We start from the raw sequence: 19851 nt of genomic DNA, 5'->3' as shown, positions 1-19851 counted from the left end.
CTTTTAGGGGTACAAACAATAGTAATTGGGGCCTAGTGTGGTTGTGTACGTGTGATATACATACACTTTTTTTGGATCATATTTTCTATTCCGCTATTTAATCAAAAACCTTTGGGGATCAGTTAAATTGGGGGATAGTCTGTGTTGGTACGTGTGAGAGAGATCCACCTTTCCAAGTTGTTGGGGTTCATCTCATACTTCTGAAGGTTTGAGGGTGCTGCCTGTTCCATACTCCCCCTACTCCTCATCTAGCCTTTTAGGGGTACAAACAATAGTAATTGGGGCCTAGTGTGGTTGTGTACGTGTGATATACATACACTTTTTTTGGATCATATTTTCTATTCCGCTATTTAATCAAAAACCTTTGGGGATCAGTTAAATTGGGGGATAGTCTGTGTTGGTACGTGTGAGAGAGATCCACCTTTCCAAGTTGTTGGGGTTCATCTCATACTTCTGAAGGTTTGAGGGTGCTGCCTGTTCCATACTCCCCCTACTCCTAGCCTTTTAGGGGTACAAACAATAGTAATTGGGGCCTAGTGTGGTTGTGTACGTGTGATATACATACACTTTTTTTGGATCATATTTTCTATTCCGCTATTTAATCAAAAACCTTTGGGGATCAGTTAAATTGGGGGATAGTCTGTGTTGGTACGTGTGAGAGAGATCCACCTTTCCAAGTTGTTGGGGTTCATCTCATACTTCTGAAGGTTTGAGGGTGCTGCCTGTTCCATACTCCCCCTACTCCTAGCCTTTTAGGGGTACAAACAATAGTAATTGGGGCCTAGTGTGGTTGTGTACGTGTGATATACATACACTTTTTTTGGATCATATTTTCTATTCCGCTATTTAATCAAAAACCTTTGGGGATCAGTTAAATTGGGGGATAGTCTGTGTTGGTACGTGTGAGAGAGATCCACCTTTCCAAGTTTTTGGGGTTCATCTCATACTTCTGAAGATTTGAGGGTGCTGCCTGTTCCATACCCCCCCTACTCCTCATCTAGCCTTTTAGGGGTACAAACAATAGTAATTGGGGCCTAGTGTGGTTGTGTACGTGTGATATACATACACTTTTTTTGGATCATATTTTCTATTCCGCTATTTAATCAAAAACCTTTGGGGATCAGTTAAATTGGGGGATAGTCTGTGTTGGTACGTGTGAGAGAGATCCACCTTTCCAAGTTGTTGGGGTTCATCTCATACTTCTGAAGGTTTGAGGGTGCTGCCTGTTCCATACTCCCCCTACTCCTCATCTAGCCTTTTAGGGGTACAAACAATAGTAATTGGGGCCTAGTGTGGTTGTGTACGTGTGATATACATACACTTTTTTTGGATCATATTTTCTATTCCGCTATTTAATCAAAAACCTTTGGGGAACAGTTAAATTGGGGGATAGTCTGTGTTGGTACGTGTGAGAGAGATCCACCTTTCCAAGTTGTTGGGGTTCATCTCATACTTCTGAAGGTTTGAGGGTGCTGCCTGTTCCATACTCCCCCTACTCCTAGCCTTTTAGGGGTACAAACAATAGTAATTGGGGCCTAGTGTGGTTGTGTACGTGTGATATACATACACTTTTTTTGGATCATATTTTCTATTCCGCTATTTAATCAAAAACCTTTGGGGATCAGTTAAATTGGGGGATAGTCTGTGTTGGTACGTGTGAGAGAGATCCACCTTTCCAAGTTGTTGGGGTTCATCTCATACTTCTGAAGGTTTGAGGGTGCTGCCTGTTCCATACCCCCCCTACTCCTCATCTAGCCTTTTAGGGGTACAAACAATAGTAATTGGGGCCTAGTGTGGTTGTGTACGTGTGATATACATACACTTTTTTTGGATCATATTTTCTATTCCGCTATTTAATCAAAAACCTTTGGGGATCAGTTAAATTGGGGGATAGTCTGTGTTGGTACGTGTGAGAGAGATCCACCTTTCCAAGTTGTTGGGGTTCATCTCATACTTCTGAAGGTTTGAGGGTGCTGCCTGTTCCATACTCCCCCTACTCCTCATCTAGCCTTTTAGGGGTACAAACAATAGTAATTGGGGCCCAGTGTGGTTGTGTACGTGTGATATACATACACTTTTTTTGGATCATATTTTCTATTCCGCTATTTAATCAAAAACCTTTGGGGATCAGTTAAATTGGGGGATAGTCTGTGTTGGTACGTGTGAGAGAGATCCACCTTTCCAAGTTGTTGGGGTTCATCTCATACTTCTGAAGGTTTGAGGGTGCTGCCTGTTCCATACCCCCCCTACTCCTCATCTAGCCTTTTAGGGGTACAAACAATAGTAATTGGGGCCTAGTGTGGTTGTGTACGTGTGATATACATACACTTTTTTTGGATCATATTTTCTATTCCGCTATTTAATCAAAAACCTTTGGGGATCAGTTAAATTGGGGGATAGTCTGTGTTGGTACGTGTGAGAGAGATCCACCTTTCCAAGTTTTTGGGGTTCATCTCATACTTCTGAAGATTTGAGGGTTCTGCCTGTTCCATACCCCCCCTACTCCTCATCTAGCATTTTAGGGGTACAAACAATAGTAATTGGGGCCTAGTGTGGTTGTGTACGTGTGATATACATACACTTTTTTTGGATCATATTTTCTATTCCGCTATTTAATCAAAAACCTTTGGGGATCAGTTAAATTGGGGGATAGTCTGTGTTGGTACGTGTGAGAGAGATCCACCTTTCCAAGTTGTTGGGGTTCATCTCATACTTCTGAAGGTTTGAGGGTGCTGCCTGTTCCATACCCCCCCTACTCCTCATCTAGCCTTTTAGGGGTACAAACAATAGTAATTGGGGCCTAGTGTGGTTGTGTACGTGTGATATACATACACTTTTTTTGGATCATATTTTCTATTCCGCTATTTAATCAAAAACCTTTGGGGATCAGTTAAATTGGGGGATAGTCTGTGTTGGTACGTGTGAGAGAGATCCACCTTTCCAAGTTGTTGGGGTTCATCTCATACTTCTGAAGGTTTGAGGGTGCTGCCTGTTCCATACTCCCCCTACTCCTCATCTAGCCTTTTAGGGGTACAAACAATAGTAATTGGGGCCCAGTGTGGTTGTGTACGTGTGATATACATACACTTTTTTTGGATCATATTTTCTATTCCGCTATTTAATCAAAAACCTTTGGGGATCAGTTAAATTGGGGGATAGTCTGTGTTGGTACGTGTGAGAGAGATCCACCTTTCCAAGTTGTTGGGGTTCATCTCATACTTCTGAAGGTTTGAGGGTGCTGCCTGTTCCATACTCCCCCTACTCCTAGCCTTTTAGGGGTACAAACAATAGTAATTGGGGCCTAGTGTGGTTGTGTACGTGTGATATACATACACTTTTTTTGGATCATATTTTCTATTCCGCTATTTAATCAAAAACCTTTGGGGATCAGTTAAATTGGGGGATAGTCTGTGTTGGTACGTGTGAGAGAGATCCACCTTTCCAAGTTGTTGGGGTTCATCTCATACTTCTGAAGGTTTGAGGGTGCTGCCTGTTCCATACTCCCCCTACTCCTCATCTAGCCTTTTAGGGGTACAAACAATAGTAATTGGGGCCTAGTGTGGTTGTGTACGTGTGATATACATACACTTTTTTTGGATCATATTTTCTATTCCGCTATTTAATCAAAAACCTTTGGGGATCAGTTAAATTGGGGGATAGTCTGTGTTGGTACGTGTGAGAGAGATCCACCTTTCCAAGTTGTTGGGGTTCATCTCATACTTCTGAAGGTTTGAGGGTGCTGCCTGTTCCATACTCCCCCTACTCCTAGCCTTTTAGGGGTACAAACAATAGTAATTGGGGCCTAGTGTGGTTGTGTACGTGTGATATACATACACTTTTTTTGGATCATATTTTCTATTCCGCTATTTAATCAAAAACCTTTGGGGATCAGTTAAATTGGGGGATAGTCTGTGTTGGTACGTGTGAGAGAGATCCACCTTTCCAAGTTGTTGGGGTTCATCTCATACTTCTGAAGGTTTGAGGGTGCTGCCTGTTCCATACTCCCCCTACTCCTAGCCTTTTAGGGGTACAAACAATAGTAATTGGGGCCTAGTGTGGTTGTGTACGTGTGATATACATACACTTTTTTTGGATCATATTTTCTATTCCGCTATTTAATCAAAAACCTTTGGGGATCAGTTAAATTGGGGGATAGTCTGTGTTGGTACGTGTGAGAGAGATCCACCTTTCCAAGTTTTTGGGGTTCATCTCATACTTCTGAAGATTTGAGGGTGCTGCCTGTTCCATACCCCCCTACTCCTCATCTAGCCTTTTAGGGGTACAAACAATAGTAATTGGGGCCTAGTGTGGTTGTGTACGTGTGATATACATACACTTTTTTTGGATCATATTTTCTATTCCGCTATTTAATCAAAAACCTTTGGGGATCAGTTAAATTGGGGGATAGTCTGTGTTGGTACGTGTGAGAGAGATCCACCTTTCCAAGTTGTTGGGGTTCATCTCATACTTCTGAAGGTTTGAGGGTGCTGCCTGTTCCATACTCCCCCTACTCCTCATCTAGCCTTTTAGGGGTACAAACAATAGTAATTGGGGCCTAGTGTGGTTGTGTACGTGTGATATACATACACTTTTTTTGGATCATATTTTCTATTCCGCTATTTAATCAAAAACCTTTGGGGAACAGTTAAATTGGGGGATAGTCTGTGTTGGTACGTGTGAGAGAGATCCACCTTTCCAAGTTGTTGGGGTTCATCTCATACTTCTGAAGGTTTGAGGGTGCTGCCTGTTCCATACTCCCCCTACTCCTAGCCTTTTAGGGGTACAAACAATAGTAATTGGGGCCTAGTGTGGTTGTGTACGTGTGATATACATACACTTTTTTTGGATCATATTTTCTATTCAGCTATTTAATCAAAAACCTTTGGGGATCAGTTAAATTGGGGGATAGTCTGTGTTGGTACGTGTGAGAGAGATCCACCTTTCCAAGTTGTTGGGGTTCATCTCATACTTCTGAAGGTTTGAGGGTGCTGCCTGTTCCATACCCCCCCTACTCCTCATCTAGCCTTTTAGGGGTACAAACAATAGTAATTGGGGCCTAGTGTGGTTGTGTACGTGTGATATACATACACTTTTTTTGGATCATATTTTCTATTCCGCTATTTAATCAAAAACCTTTGGGGATCAGTTAAATTGGGGGATAGTCTGTGTTGGTACGTGTGAGAGAGATCCACCTTTCCAAGTTGTTGGGGTTCATCTCATACTTCTGAAGGTTTGAGGGTGCTGCCTGTTCCATACTCCCCCTACTCCTCATCTAGCCTTTTAGGGGTACAAACAATAGTAATTGGGGCCCAGTGTGGTTGTGTACGTGTGATATACATACACTTTTTTTGGATCATATTTTCTATTCCGCTATTTAATCAAAAACCTTTGGGGATCAGTTAAATTGGGGGATAGTCTGTGTTGGTACGTGTGAGAGAGATCCACCTTTCCAAGTTGTTGGGGTTCATCTCATACTTCTGAAGATTTGAGGGTGCTGCCTGTTCCATACTCCTGCTCCTACTGCTCAACCATCCTTTTAGGGGTACAAACAATAGTAATTGGGGCCTAGTGTGGTTGTGTACGTGCGAGATACATACACTTTTTTTGATCATATTTCCTATTCCGCTATTCAATAAAAACCTTTGAGGATCAATTGAATTGCGGGATAGTCTGTGTCGGTACGTGTGAGATCCACCTTTCCAAGTTTTTGGGGTTCATCTCATACTTCTGAAGATTTGAGGGTGCTGCCTGTTCCATACTCCTCCTCCTACTCCTCATCCATCCTTTTAGGGGTACAAACAATAGTAATTGGGGCCTAGTGTGGTTGTGTACGTGCGAGATACATACACTTTTTTTGATCATATTTCCTATTCCGCTATTCAATAAAAACCTTTGAGGATCAATTGAATTGCGGGATAGTCTGTGTCGGTACGTGTGAGATCCACCTTTCCAAGTTTTTGGGGTTCATCTCATACTTCTGAAGATTTGAGGGTGCTGTCTGTTCCATACTCCTCCTACTCCTCATCCATCCTTTTAGGGGTAGAAACAATAGTAATTGGGGCCTAGTGTGGTTTTGTACGTGCGAGATACATACACTTTTTTGGATCATATTTCCTATTCCGCTATTCAATAAAAACCTTTCTAGGGCAAGATCTTAAATTACAGAAATATGAGGAGACCGTCAAATAAGGGCCGTGGCCTGGGTCGTGGTGCTGCTGGTAGAGCTCCTGTTGCAAGGAGAGGACGTGGTCGATCTGTGCCAGCTACACGCACAAGTGAAACACCTTCCTCAAGTGTGAGTAGGCGACAGAACCTGCATCAGTATTTGGTAGGGCATCAAACGCCCCTAGAAGTGATGAGGCCAGAACAAGTTGAGGCGATAGTAGATTGGTTTGCTGCTGACAGTGCCTCCAGTTCCTTCACATTGTCTCCCACCCAGTCTACTGCAGAAAGGTCAGAGTTGGCACCTGCAGCCAATGTCCAACCGTCTTTCACCTCACCCCCTTGCAAATCAGGCCAGCAGTCTGAGCCCCAAGCCATACAGCAGTCTCTTATTCTTTTTGAGGACTCTGTCAGCAGGGTTTCCCAGGGCCATCCACCTAGCCCTGCCCCAGAAGTGGAAGAGATTGAGTGCAGCGATGCCCAACCACTTATTTCTCAAGATGAGTACATGCAAGGATCATCGCAGCACGTCTCCGATGATGACGAAACGCAGGTGCCAACTGCTGCGGCGTTCAGCATTGTGGAGACCGACAAGGAGGGCAGGGGTGAAGACTGGGTGGAAGATGATGTGGAGGACGATGAGGTCCTCGACCCCACATGGAATGAACGTCATGCAGGTGACCTGAGTAGTTTGGAGGAAGAGGCGGTGGTCGCACAGAGCCACCAGCACAGCAGAAGAGGGAGCAGGGTGCAGAAGCGGAGCGGCTGTGCCCTAGACACTACGCCCGCTACTGCCCAACGCAGCAAGGGAACGAGCGCACCAAAGTCAGCTCAAAGGAGTTCTCTAGCGTGGAAGTTCTTTAGAAAATGTGCTGATGACAGGACACGAGTGGTTTGCACCCTGTGCAATCAGAGCTTGAAGCGAGGCATAAACCTTCTCAACCTGAGCACAACCTGCATGATCAGGCATCTAAGTGCAAAGCACGAGCTGCAGTGGAGTACACACCTTCAAAACCAAGAAACGTCTCTGGCTCATCCTGCTTCCTCTTCTGCTGCAGTCTCGGCCGCTCCAGCCACATCTGTAGTGATACCGGCACCTGCCACCCCGCAAACAGACGATCTGTCAGCAACACCACCACCTGGGTCACCAACAACCATCTCCACAATGTCCCGTGGAAGCGTTCAGCTTTCCATCTCCCAAACACTTGAGAGGAAGAGGAAGTACCCCCCTACCCACCCGCGATCCCTGGCCCTGAATGCCAGCATTTCAAAATTATTGGCCTTTGAAATGCTGTCATTCCGTCTGGTGGAGACGCACAGTTTTAAAAACCTTATGTCGGTGGCTGTCCCACAGTACGTCGTGCCCAGCCGCCACTACTTTTCCAGGCAAGCCATCCCTTCCCTGCACAACCAAGTGGGGGAAAATATCAGGTGTGCACTGCGCAACGCCATCTGTGCCAAGGTCCACCTAACTACGGATACGTGGACCAGTAAGCACGGTCAGGGGCGTTATATCTCCCTAACGGCACACTGGGTAAATGCAGTGGCGGATGGGCCTGAGGCGGATAGCAATTTGGCGCATGTCCTTCCACCACCGAGGATTGCAGGGCGCTTCAGTTTGCCTCCTGTTCCTAACTCCTCCTACTCCGCTTCCTCATCCTCTACCGCCTCCTCATCCGGACAGCGTAACACCTTCACCACCAACTTCAGCACGGCCAGGGGTAAACGACAGCAGGCAGTTTTACAACTTGCCTGTTTGGGGGACAAACCACACACCGCGCAGGAGTTGTGGAGGAGCATGGAACAGCAGACAAATGAGTGGTTGCTGCCAGCGAGCCTCAAGCCCGGCCTGGTGGTGTGCGATAACGGGCGAAATCTCATAGCAGCTCTGGGCCTAGCCGGTTTGACGCACATCCCTTGCCTGGCGCATGTGCTGAATTTGGTGGTGCAGAGGTTCCTTAAAAACTACCCCGATATGTCAGAGCTGCTGCAGAAAGTGCGGGCCGTTTGTGCGCACTTTCGGCGTTCTCACCCTGCTGCTGCTCGCCTGGCAGCGCTGCAGCGTAACTTCGGCCTTCCCGCTCACCGCCTCATATGTGACGTGCCCACAAGGTGGAACTCCACCTTGCACATGCTGGAAAGACTGTGCGAGCAGCAGCAGGCCATAGTGGAGTTTCAGCTGCAGCACGCACGCGTGAGTCGCTCTGCGGAACAGCACCACTTCACCACCAATAACTGGGCCTCCATGCGAGACCTGTGTGCCTTGTTGCGCTGTTTTGAGTACTCCACCAACATGGCCAGTGGCAATGACGCCGTTCTCAGCTTAACTATCCCACTTCTATGCCTCCTTGAAAAAACAATTCGGGCGATGATGGAAGAGGATGTGGCACAGGATGAGGAGGAGGAGGAGGATGAAGAGGTAACATTTCCAAGGCTTTCAGGGCAGTCATTCGCAAGGGGCTCCGAGGGTGGGTTCCTGCACACGCAAACGCCAGGGACGCAATTGTCCAGCAGGGGCACAGTTCTGGAGGATGAGGAGGATGAGGAGGAGGAGGAGCTGGAGGAGGAGATGGAACCATGTTCACAGCAGGGTGGCACCCAGGCCAGCTCATGGCCATCACTGGTGCGTGGCTGGGGGGATACAGAGGACACGGACGATACACCTCCCACAGAGGACAGCCTTTCGTCGCCTCTGGGCAGCCTGGCACACATGAGCGATTACATGCTGCAGTGTCTCCACAACGACCGCCGAGTTGCCCACATTCTAACTTGTGCTGATTACTGGGTGGCCACGCTGCTGGATCCCCGTTACAAGGACAACGTACCGTCCTTAATTCACTCACTGGAGCGCGATCGCAAGATGCGCGAGTACAAGCGCACGCTGGTAGACGCCATGCTGCTGGCATTCCCATCTGACAGCGGGGCCACAGTGGAAGCACAAGGCAGAGGAGGAGGAGGAGGAGGTCGCCAACGCAACCAGGGCACCGCCAGCACCTCAGAAGGCAGGGTTAGCATGGCCGAAATGTGGAAAAGCTTTGTCAGCACGCCACAACAAACAGCAGCACCAGCAGCTCAGATGGAACGTCTTAGCAGGAGGCAGCATTTTACCAACATGGTGGAGCAGTATGTGTGCACACGCCTACATGTAGTGAATGACGGGTCTGCCCCCTTCAACTTCTGGGTCTCCAAATTGGGCACATGGCCTGAGCTTGCCCTTTACGCCTTGGAGGTGCTGGCGTGCCCTGCAGCCAGTGTATTATCTGAACGGGTATTTAGCACGGCTGGGGGCGTTATAACAGACAAGCGCAGCCGCCTGTCCAGAGACAATGTGGACAAGCTCACGTTCATTAAAATGAACCAGGCATGGATCCCACGGGACTTTTCCGTACCTTATGCAGAATAGCAATGGATACCGACCTTACCCACCCATTGTTCCATTTTTGCTCTTTCTCACTCTTTTGGGGTGTACCCTCATTTAAAATTTTTGAAAAGAAGCAGTGTTGGCTACCTCGTCCTCCTCCTCAGGGCCAGATTAATGTAGGGGCTATTGGAGCTGCAGCTCCAGGCCCCTACCTTTTATATAGGCCCCGGGTTGGCCATATTCACTGTTACCGCTCTTCTGTCACTTGTAAACACAGAAGTCTGGCTTCTATGCTCGCTTCCCCAGGCAGCACCCTCAGAACCTCCCCACACAGCGTGAAGGCCGGACAAGGAGGGACAGTTGGCGATGCATGGATGTGTTTATGGGCTTCAGAGACAGCATCCCATGTTGAATTAGGCATGCATGGCTGCACCCTTCCTCCTCTGGGTGCATGGCAAGGCACGGCCCTTAAGGCCCTTCAAAATCCTCAGCACCAAGCCCATGATGCTGTTAATCCGGCCCTGGTCCTCCTCCACCGCCGCTTCCACCTACACCGCCCATAGGTGTGCGCAGCCTATTGCATTAAGGTGTGCACCCCAAAGTTGAAATACACATGCATGTGTTTGCCAGCAGGGAGAGTAATGTATCGGGGCCATGTACCTGTAGGCAAGGAGAAATAGAGCAGAGCAGGTCCCAGGGAGATCTTTCCCATCTCCTCACTGGCAATGCTATGTGCCCTAGGTGATTAGGGTGTGCCCAGGCACACCCAGCACACCCTGTGCGCACGCCTATGTCACCGCCACATCCACCACCACCTCAACCTCCCTCCTACTCCATATGGGCCTCGTCCTTCAGAGATGAAGAAGAACATTGTTTTATTTTTCTGTTTTTTTTTGTTGTTTTAAGTTATTTCCCTATCCACATTTGTTTGCAGAGCACTTGCCATGCTCTTAATTACGTTTTGCTGCCATTTGCAGCACTCTAGCCCTTTCCTTTGGTGTTTTAGAGCCATTTTAGTGCCTTAAAGTTCGGGTCCCCATTGACTTCAATGGGGTTCGGTGTCCGGGAAAAGTTCGGTAAAAGTCCGGGACACGGACCCGGACTTTTTTTTAAAGTTCGGCCGAACCCGTCGAACACGGACATCTAGGTGTCCGCTCAACCCTATTTACAACCACTTCAAGAGACAAAACAGCATGGAAAGTTTTTGGGAAGGCTGCGTTGGGATCATTTGCACTGAAACCATAGAACACACACCTTTTCATAGTCTCATATTTTGGGCCAATCAGAAGGTGAAGATACTGACAACTAGGGATTTGGCTAAGGATGCAGTCAGGTGTAAGATATAAGTGCCTGGATGATGATTAGAGCCACTTAGGAGGGTGGCTGCATCCCTTGAGTTACTTTAATTGCAAAATGTTCATGCTTCAATGGGGTTAAAGTTTGACTTGATTGTAGTTTTCCACTATGCTTAACTGCTTTAGCAAATGCTCTTATCAAGGCAATAGGCAAGTAAAGCAAAGGAAATGGAATTGGAAACAATTAAATTAGAATAACATTTACAGCTTTTCAGTACCTCTTTTAAATGTAATTGTTAAACCTCTCAGTAAAAAAGCTGTAGTAAAATGAATCAGCCATTAAAACGATAATACATACATATTTAAGCCAACAATAGAAAGAAATTATGGGTGTAATACTGAATTACTGTTATTAACTTGGGTGTAGTATGAACAACATGCAGTGCAGTTTTTTGGATTACTATATTTGTGAGGATGTTTGTGATTAAAAGCAAGTGAGTGTACATATGTTTTATTTATTTAAATTGGGTTTAAGACATAAATGTGCAGTTTTGTTAGTATTTTCCGAGCAGTAATAGACCAAGAGGTGCAAATACAGGTCAACCAAACAATGGCAAAAAGCAATTGAAGGCTTCCCCTTATCCTACTACCATTGCACACTTGCACACATGGATGGATTTTGGTGGCATGCATCCACCTTATGTTTTTGCGCTACCCCCAATAACCAGAAATCGCATTAATTTTAAACTCCAGGACACCTAAAATAAATGTAAGTTATTCTACATCAAACCTTTTATACAATGTTAAATTAAGAGTGCTAAGTGAAAGCATTAAAACTTGGTCAGATTTATTCACTTATAGTGAACCTATACTATGCCCATACATAGCCATGGCTTTGAATTTAAAGTAGGCTGCATACTTGCTCATCACTCCCATGTGACAGTTTGGCTTACACGAGTGGCCAAGCACTAGCGCTTCCAGGGTAAGGGGTTAAAGTAAAACTATAGGCAAAACTTTTTTACATTTTTGAATCGAGTAAGGGTGGGTTATAACCCCTGTAAGGTTTATTTTTGAAATCTTTGTCCCGTTGGAGAGATTTACCTTCACTTCCTGTCCCATAGCAAAACAGGAAGTGAGAGGAAATCCCTGCAAATTATGTGAATCTCTTGACCCCCAGGTCCCCATTGAAAGATTTCCCTTTGTTTACTTTTTTGGAGATTTTCTTTTACTTTCACTTTCAATGATAATGGTAAACAGGACAAATAGAAAGGATGAATCTCCCTAACATGGACACAGACAGCAAAAAAAACGGACAGGTGTTCTAAATCCATTCTTTCCAAAACGAAATAAAATGTTGCCTTTAGATATACTTTAAGTCCCATTCTATCCCAAACCTGGAAGTATTTAATGTGCGATTTCACTTCACTGAGCTAATGTAGTAGTTGTAATTAAGGGAATGTGCATATAAACAATTGTGGGGGAGCATTAAAGTGAAGCTGTAGCTTTGGCCTTCTTAACTTGTGACATGGTGAGGTTAGAGCTTTAAATTCATGCTAACAAAAAAACATTTTTTACTGCAGACATGTAAGTGCCCCATGTCCACAGAAGCGATCAATAACATGGAAGGAAGCACACAGGAGAATGAACTACACCCTTGCTAGCCATAGTCACAGTATCAAGGCTTTGAGTCAAACACATCAATTCCCAGTTGATGATGGCTGTTGTTGAACCGTGATTGCTGCTTTGTCCCTCTGTTATTAATTTTCAAGGAGGATGGAAAAAGACAGACTGATAAGATATGCTCAAGCTCTCTGTAGCATCTTAGAAATATATTTGTTTAAACAGTAAAAGCTTTCTGAACAGATTCCCTCTGATAATCAAGGCACAAAATAACCCTAGCCTTAAAGGAGTTAATCTAAGCATTAGTTTGTTTCTGCTATCATCCTAGGGATCTGATAATGTTTTCAGCTAGGATTTTAAACATATACAGCTCAGAAGATGTAATGAATCTTTACTGAATTTGCACTTTTCAGGAGTGTTTATAATTGGCAGTTTTGAGTGCATTAGCTAGGTAAAATTATTTGAAATTTGCATGCGACATTCAAAAATCTTTATAAATGCATAGTTACTGCAAAAGAAGTTCACTATAGTTATTAATGTCAAAAGACCAAGGGGTATGGTTATGAGGAGTAGGTAATCCACATCCACTAACCCAGTTTTGCCTGCAATCCCCAGCTCGTACCTCACTTAGTTACATCATGGCAAGATTGAATAAAGACACTGGTCCATCCAGTTCAACATGAGCGTGTTTATGTCAATACCATTTCCAATATCCCCGTCAATTTTGTTTGCTAGGAAACACACCTAAACGTTTTTGAATGTATCTACATTTCCTGCTAATACCATTAACTGTGGAAGGGAGTTCCACATCCTTGCCGCTCTAACAGTAAAGAACCCCTTACACAGTTTAAGACCAAAGCAATTCTCATCCAACTTCACTGTGTGGCTACATGCAGTCACACTTTTACCGCCAATGCTTATGAAAGGAAAGTATGAGGTTTCCTGGCATTGGCAACTTTTAACAGTGACAACCACATTTAATCAATGGAAACAATCTGTTGATAAAACTCAAAAGGTAAAATAAAATAGTTTATCTAACACAGAGAGTGCCCCAATAAGTTTCAGAAACATTGGTATTGGTGGCTAGAGACCCCAGGGTTGGGGACTTCTCATCTGATATTACATTACAATTACACGAGCTTGGCATCAAAATCATTCACATGTTTATGAATGTGGAACTTATATCTGAAAGAGTATCTAAACTTCTGTGGGTTAGTTATGAGTCAGTCATAACTGAACCCTTATGATACTAAGAACTCTGCTCTTATTTATGTCTTACACATTGATATCCGTTATTGAATAATCATCAATTTTGGTCATAATTTTGTCTCATATTCAAAGTGATGGCCTGAGCACAATTATCAATGGTTGAATTAGGGATGGAGTTAGGCGTATTTGGATCGTAGTCCCAACTTACTCCTGCCAAGAAACCATCACTGCACAATGGCAATCATAGCCAGCATGTGTATGTGCAGCTTGGGGTCAGGAAATGCCTCACTGCCTATGATTGGCGGTGTGCAGTGAGGGCTTCCTGGAGGGATTGCTCAGATGGGTTGGGACTATGATCTGAACACACCTGAGCCCATCCCTAGTTGTAATTATAGGCACATGTGGAACCTTGTACATCTTTGTTTTCCCTGTTTGAAGGGTTTTGTTTCTTTACACCAGGAGGTGTGTGAAAGGGGGGCTGGGTATATAGTAGTGATCGACCAATATCGTTTTTTTATTGCCGATACTGATATTTTGGTTATCGCATATCGGTATCGGCCGATATTGGTTCATATTTTCGTACATTAAAAATTTTTTTTGACAGGTACTGTTGTGGAGGGATCTTCACTTAAAAGCATTCAAAATGCTTTTGGGGTCTAGGCAGAGGAAGATGGGGAGTCCTAAACGATTTCAGGAACTTGGGCGCTAAGTTGAGGAGTAGGACCTCCAAGGAAATACAGTGGGGATAGAAAGTTTGGGCACCCTAGGTAAAAATTTGTATTAATGTGCATAAAGAAGCCTAGGAAAGATTTAAAAAATCTCCAAAAGGCATCAAATTACAGATTAGACATTCTTATAATATGTCAACAAAAGTTTGATTTTATTTCCATCATTTACACTTTCAAAATAACAGAAAACAAAAAAATGTTGTCTGCAAAAGTTTGGGCACCCTGCAGAGTTAATATCTTGTACTGCCCCCTTTGGCAAGTATCACAGCTTGTAAACGCTTTTTGTCTTTCAATTCTTGTTTGAGGTATCTTTGCCCATTCTTTCTTACAAAAGTCTTACAGTTCTTTGAGATTCCTGGGCTGTCTGTCATGCACTGCTCTTTTAAGGTCTATCCATAGATTTTCAATTATGTTGAGGTCAGGAGATTGTGAAGGCCATGGCAAAACCTTCAGTTTACGCCTCTCGATGTAATCCCCCGTGGATTTTGAGGTGTGTTTAGGATCATTATCCATTTGTAGAAGCCATCCTCTCTTTAACTTCAGCTTTTTCACAGATGGCATCAAGTTACCATCCAAAATTTGCTGAAATTTTATTGAATCCATTTTTCCTTCTACTCGTGTGATGTTCCCTGTGCCACTGGCTGCAATACAACCCCAAAGCATGATTGATCCACCCCCATGCTTAACAGTTGGACAGGTTCTTTTCATTAAATTCTGTGCCCCTTCTTCTCCAAACGTACCTTTGCTTATTCCGGCCAAAAAGTTAAATTTTAACCTCATCGGTCCACAGAACTTGTTTCCAAAGTGCATCAGGCTTGTCTATATGTTCATTTGCAAAGTTCAAATGCTGATTTTTGTGGTGAGGACATAGAAGAGGTATTCTTCTGATGACTCTTCCATGAAGACCATATTTGTACAAGTATCTCTTTATAGTGGAATAGTGTACCACAACTCCAGTGTCTGCCAGATCTTTCTGGAGGCATCGTGCAGTCAAACGTGGGTTTTGAATTGTTTTTCCTCACAATCCTGCGAGCTGTTCTGTCTGATATTTTTCTTGGTCTTCCAGGTCTTGCTTTAACTTCCACTGTTCCTGATGACTGCCATTTCTTAATTACATTCCGAACAGAGGATATTGACATCTGAAAACGCTTTGCTATCTTCTTATAGCCTTCTCCAGCTTTGTGAGCGTCAACTATTTTCAGTTTCAGTTTTCTGGACAACTGCTTAGAAGATCCCATGGTGCTGATTGTTGGGGCAAGGTCAGATGAGTCTGTGCATTTTTAAACCTTTGAGATTGACATCACCTGGTCTTCCCAGACGATGAGTGAGAACAAACCATGACACTGGCAGGTCTCAGCCTTGCAAAGGGGGCAGTGCATGCTGTAAATTCTGCAGGGTGCCCAAACTTTTGCAGACAACATTTTTTTTGTTTTCTGTAGTTTTGAAAGTGTCAATGATGGAAATAAAATCTAACTTTTGTTGACATATTATAAGAATGTCTAATCTGTAATTTGATGCCTTTTGGAGATTTTTCCATCTTTCCTTGGCTTCTTTATGCACATTATTACAAATTTTTACCTGGGGTGCCCAAACTTTCGATCCCCACTGTATTTTCAGAAATACTACCTGTACCTTGAGCCACACCAGAGAGGCAGCGGGAGATTAGGGAAGTTAACAAGTGGCTGAGGAGCTGATGTAGTAAGAAGGGTTTCGGATCCCTGGAGAGCTGGGCCGACTTCTCAGTCGGCCACTGACTCTTTGGTAGGGACGGATTGTACCTAAATGGGGAGGGTGCAACCGTACTGGGTGAGAGATGGCCAAAAAGTTAGAGGGGCTTTTAAACTAGGTGATGGGGGGGAGGGTACAGATGTAGAATTAGCCAGCAGGGAGCAAGATTTAGAGGGCACAAATGGGGACATTAGTGGTAGGGTGTTTAGAGTACCTAAATCCAAGGTGGGTATGGGGAAAAATCACAAGAGCAGCCTAAAAACAACATCAAGCGAGGATATAGTATGCAACGGGTTTGTATACCAATGCCAGAAGCCTGGCCAACAAGATGGGAGAGCTGGAGCTGCTGATGTTTGAGGAGGACTTAGATTTTGTGGGGATAACAGAGACTTGGCGACCATTCAGGTGTATTCCCTTTTTTGCAGAGTTAGAGAAGGTAAAAGGGGGAGGGGTATGTCTGTATATTAAGAACAGGTAAATATAAGGGATGATATTAATAATGGAGCTATGGACAAGGCAGAATCCCTATGGGTAGAACTTAAAAGGGGAGGCACTATAGGGAAGGTAATATTGGGCGTATGCTATAGGCTCCCCAACCAAAGGGAGGAGGGGAAAGTGGACCTCCTTTTACAGATAGGATTGGCAGCAAGGATGGGAAATGTCATTATAATGGGGGACTTTAATTATCCAGATATAGACTGGGCAGAAGGAACCGCGCATTCATCCAAGGCTCGGCAGTTCCTAAATGTTTTGCAGGACAATTTTATGAGTCAGATGATGAACGCACCGACAAGAAACCATGCAATACTTGACCTACTGATTACCAACAATAAAGACCTGCTCACAGATATAGAAATTAGGGGCAAATTCATTTCAGTATTAATCATAGTAATAGGAAACACAAGGGTAATATAAGGACACTGAATTTCAAAAGAGCCAATTTCCCAAAACTGCGCTCTCTGCTAGAAAATATAAAATGGGATAGAACCCTGGGAACAAAGAACATGGAGGAGAAATGGGAGTGCTTCAAGAGCATACTAAACAAAGGGATTGGCCAGTGCACTGAAAGGGAAAATACATTTAAAAGAGCAAAACTAAACCCTGGGTGGCTAAACTCCAACATATAAATGCATACTAATACTAAAGAAAAGGCTTTCAAAAAATACAAGGCTGAGGGGTCATTGGCAGCATTCAAGCATTACAAAGAGTGTAATATGAAATGTAAAGACAAAATCAAGGCGGCTAAAATAGAACACGAGAGACATATAGCAGAAGAGAGTAGAAAGAACCCCAAGAAATTCTTTAAGTATATAAACAGTAAGAAAGCGAGGCCAGAACACATTGGCCCCATAAAAGACAACAGAGGAAATTTGGCCACAGAGGACAGAGAAAAGGCGAAAGTGTTAAATAATTTCTTCTCTTCACTCTTCACAAAAGAATCGGGGGGCTACACTAACCCAGCTTGTAATGCTAAACTAAATAATACAACTCAGGAAGTACCGCCATGGCTAACAGAAGATAGACTTAGAACTAAACTTGAGAAACTTAACATAAATAAATCACCGGACCGGATGGCTTGCACCCGAGGGTTTTTAAAGAGCTCAGCCAGGTGATTGCCAGACAATTATTCTTGATCTTTAAGGATAGTCTACAGACGGGTATGGTGCCAGCTGATTGGAAAAAAGCCAACGTGGTACCAATATTTAAAAAAGGGCCGAGATATATCCTGGGTAACTGTAGGCCGGTCAGCCTAACATCAGTAGTCTGCAAGACTTTGGAGGGGATGTTAAAGGACCACATACAAGACTTTAGTAATGAAAACTGTATTATTAGTAGTAATCAGCATTGATTCATGAAAAATCGTTCTTGCCAAACCAATCTATTAACCTTCTATGATGAATTGAGCTGCCACCTAGATAAAGGTAAGCCTGTGGATGTGGTGTATCTGGATTTTGCAAAGGCCTTTGACACCGTTCCCCACAAACGCTTACTGTACAAACTAAGGAATGTAGGTATGGACCATAGGGTGAGTACCTGGATAGAGAACTGGCTCCAGGGGAGAGTCTGTTTAATTTATTCATAAATGATCTAGAGGAGGGGATATCTAGTACAATCTCAGTATTTGCGGATGATACTAAACTAAGCATGCCAATATCTTCTATGCAGGATGTGGAAACCTTACAAGCAGACCTGAACAAAATAATGGGGTGGGCAACTACTTGGCAGATGAGGTTTAATGTTGAAAAATGTAAAGTAATGCACCTGGGCGTCAGAAACATGAAAGCAAGCTACTCACTGGGGGGGACCTCTGGGTGAGTCTAGGATGGAAAAGGACCCGGGGATGCTGGTGGATAGTGATGGACGAACATCGGCCAGGGCGGTTCGCGAACGTCAGCTGTAAATTTTCTCAAAAATGTGCGAACCATGAGTTCGCGGCGGGCCCCATTGATTTTAATGGGAGGCAAACTTTAAAAACCTTTAGGTCATATTTGCAGCAACAAAAGACTTACTAGCTGTGCACAAATAGTCCCAGCACATGGACAATGTCATAACAGAAGTATTGCAATTGAAAAAGTTGCCTAAATTTTTTTTTTTACAGCAAAAAATTATTATTTTTTTTCATAAATCAGCCAGAACTGACAGCAGCCAGTAAATACATGTCTAATACAGGTAAGGTCCATTCACACATCTGTAAAATGGGTCCGCATCCATTCCACAATTTGGCGGAACCTTTACAGACCCATTGTTTTTCATTTCCAGTTTTTAATTTCCTGAAAAATTAGGCATTCACAGGATAAAGAAGTAAGTGTCCGCCATTCCAGGCCCCAAAAATTAGCCCACATGCGTTTACCTGACAGCTAAGAATGTAGTATTCTGTGGCTGAAGGTACATTAGGCATTCACAGGATACAGAAGTAAGTGTCGGCCAGTATTGGCCCCAAAAATTAGCCCACATGGGCTTACCTGACAGCTAATAACGTAGTATTCTGTGGCTGAAGGTACATTAGGCATTCACAGGATACAAAAGTAAGCTCGGCCATTCCAGGCCCCAAAAATTAGCCCACATGCTTTTACCTGACAGCTAAGAACGTAGTATTCTGTGGCTGAAGGTACATTAGACATTAACAGGATACAGAAGTAAGTGTCGGCCAGTATAGGCCCCAAAAATTAGCTCACATGGGTTTAACTGACAGCAAAGAACTTAGTATTTGATGGCTGGAGGTACATTAGGCATTCACACAGTATACAGAAGTGTCGGCCTGTATAGGCTGCAAAAATTAGCTCATATGGGTTTAACTGACAGCAAAGAACTGAGTATTTGATGGCTAGAGGTACATTAGACATTCACACAGTATACAGAATTAAGTGCCGGCCTGTATAGGCTGCAAAAATTAGCTCACATGGGTTTAACTGACAGCAAAGAACTTAGTATTTGATGGCTAGAGGTACAGTAGGTGTTCACAGGAGACACAAGTAAGTGTCGGCCTGTATAGGCCCCAAACATTAGCTCACATGGGTTGAACTGACAGCAGAGAACTTTGTATTTGATGGCTAGAGGTACATTAGGCATTCACACAGTATACAGAAGTAAGTGTCGGCCTGTATAGGCTCCAAAAATTAGCTCACATGGGTTTAACTGACAGCAAAGAACTTAGTATTTGATGGCTAGAGGTACATTAGGCATTCACACAGTATACAGAAGTAAGCGTCGGCCTGTATAGGCTCCAAAAATTAGCTTACGTGGGTTT

This window comes from Pelophylax lessonae, assembly GCF_965119305.1.
Source record: "Pelophylax lessonae genome assembly, chromosome: 3".
Classification (NCBI taxonomy): domain Eukaryota; kingdom Metazoa; phylum Chordata; class Amphibia; order Anura; family Ranidae; genus Pelophylax; species Pelophylax lessonae.
Note: the sequence above shows the minus strand (reverse complement) of the source record.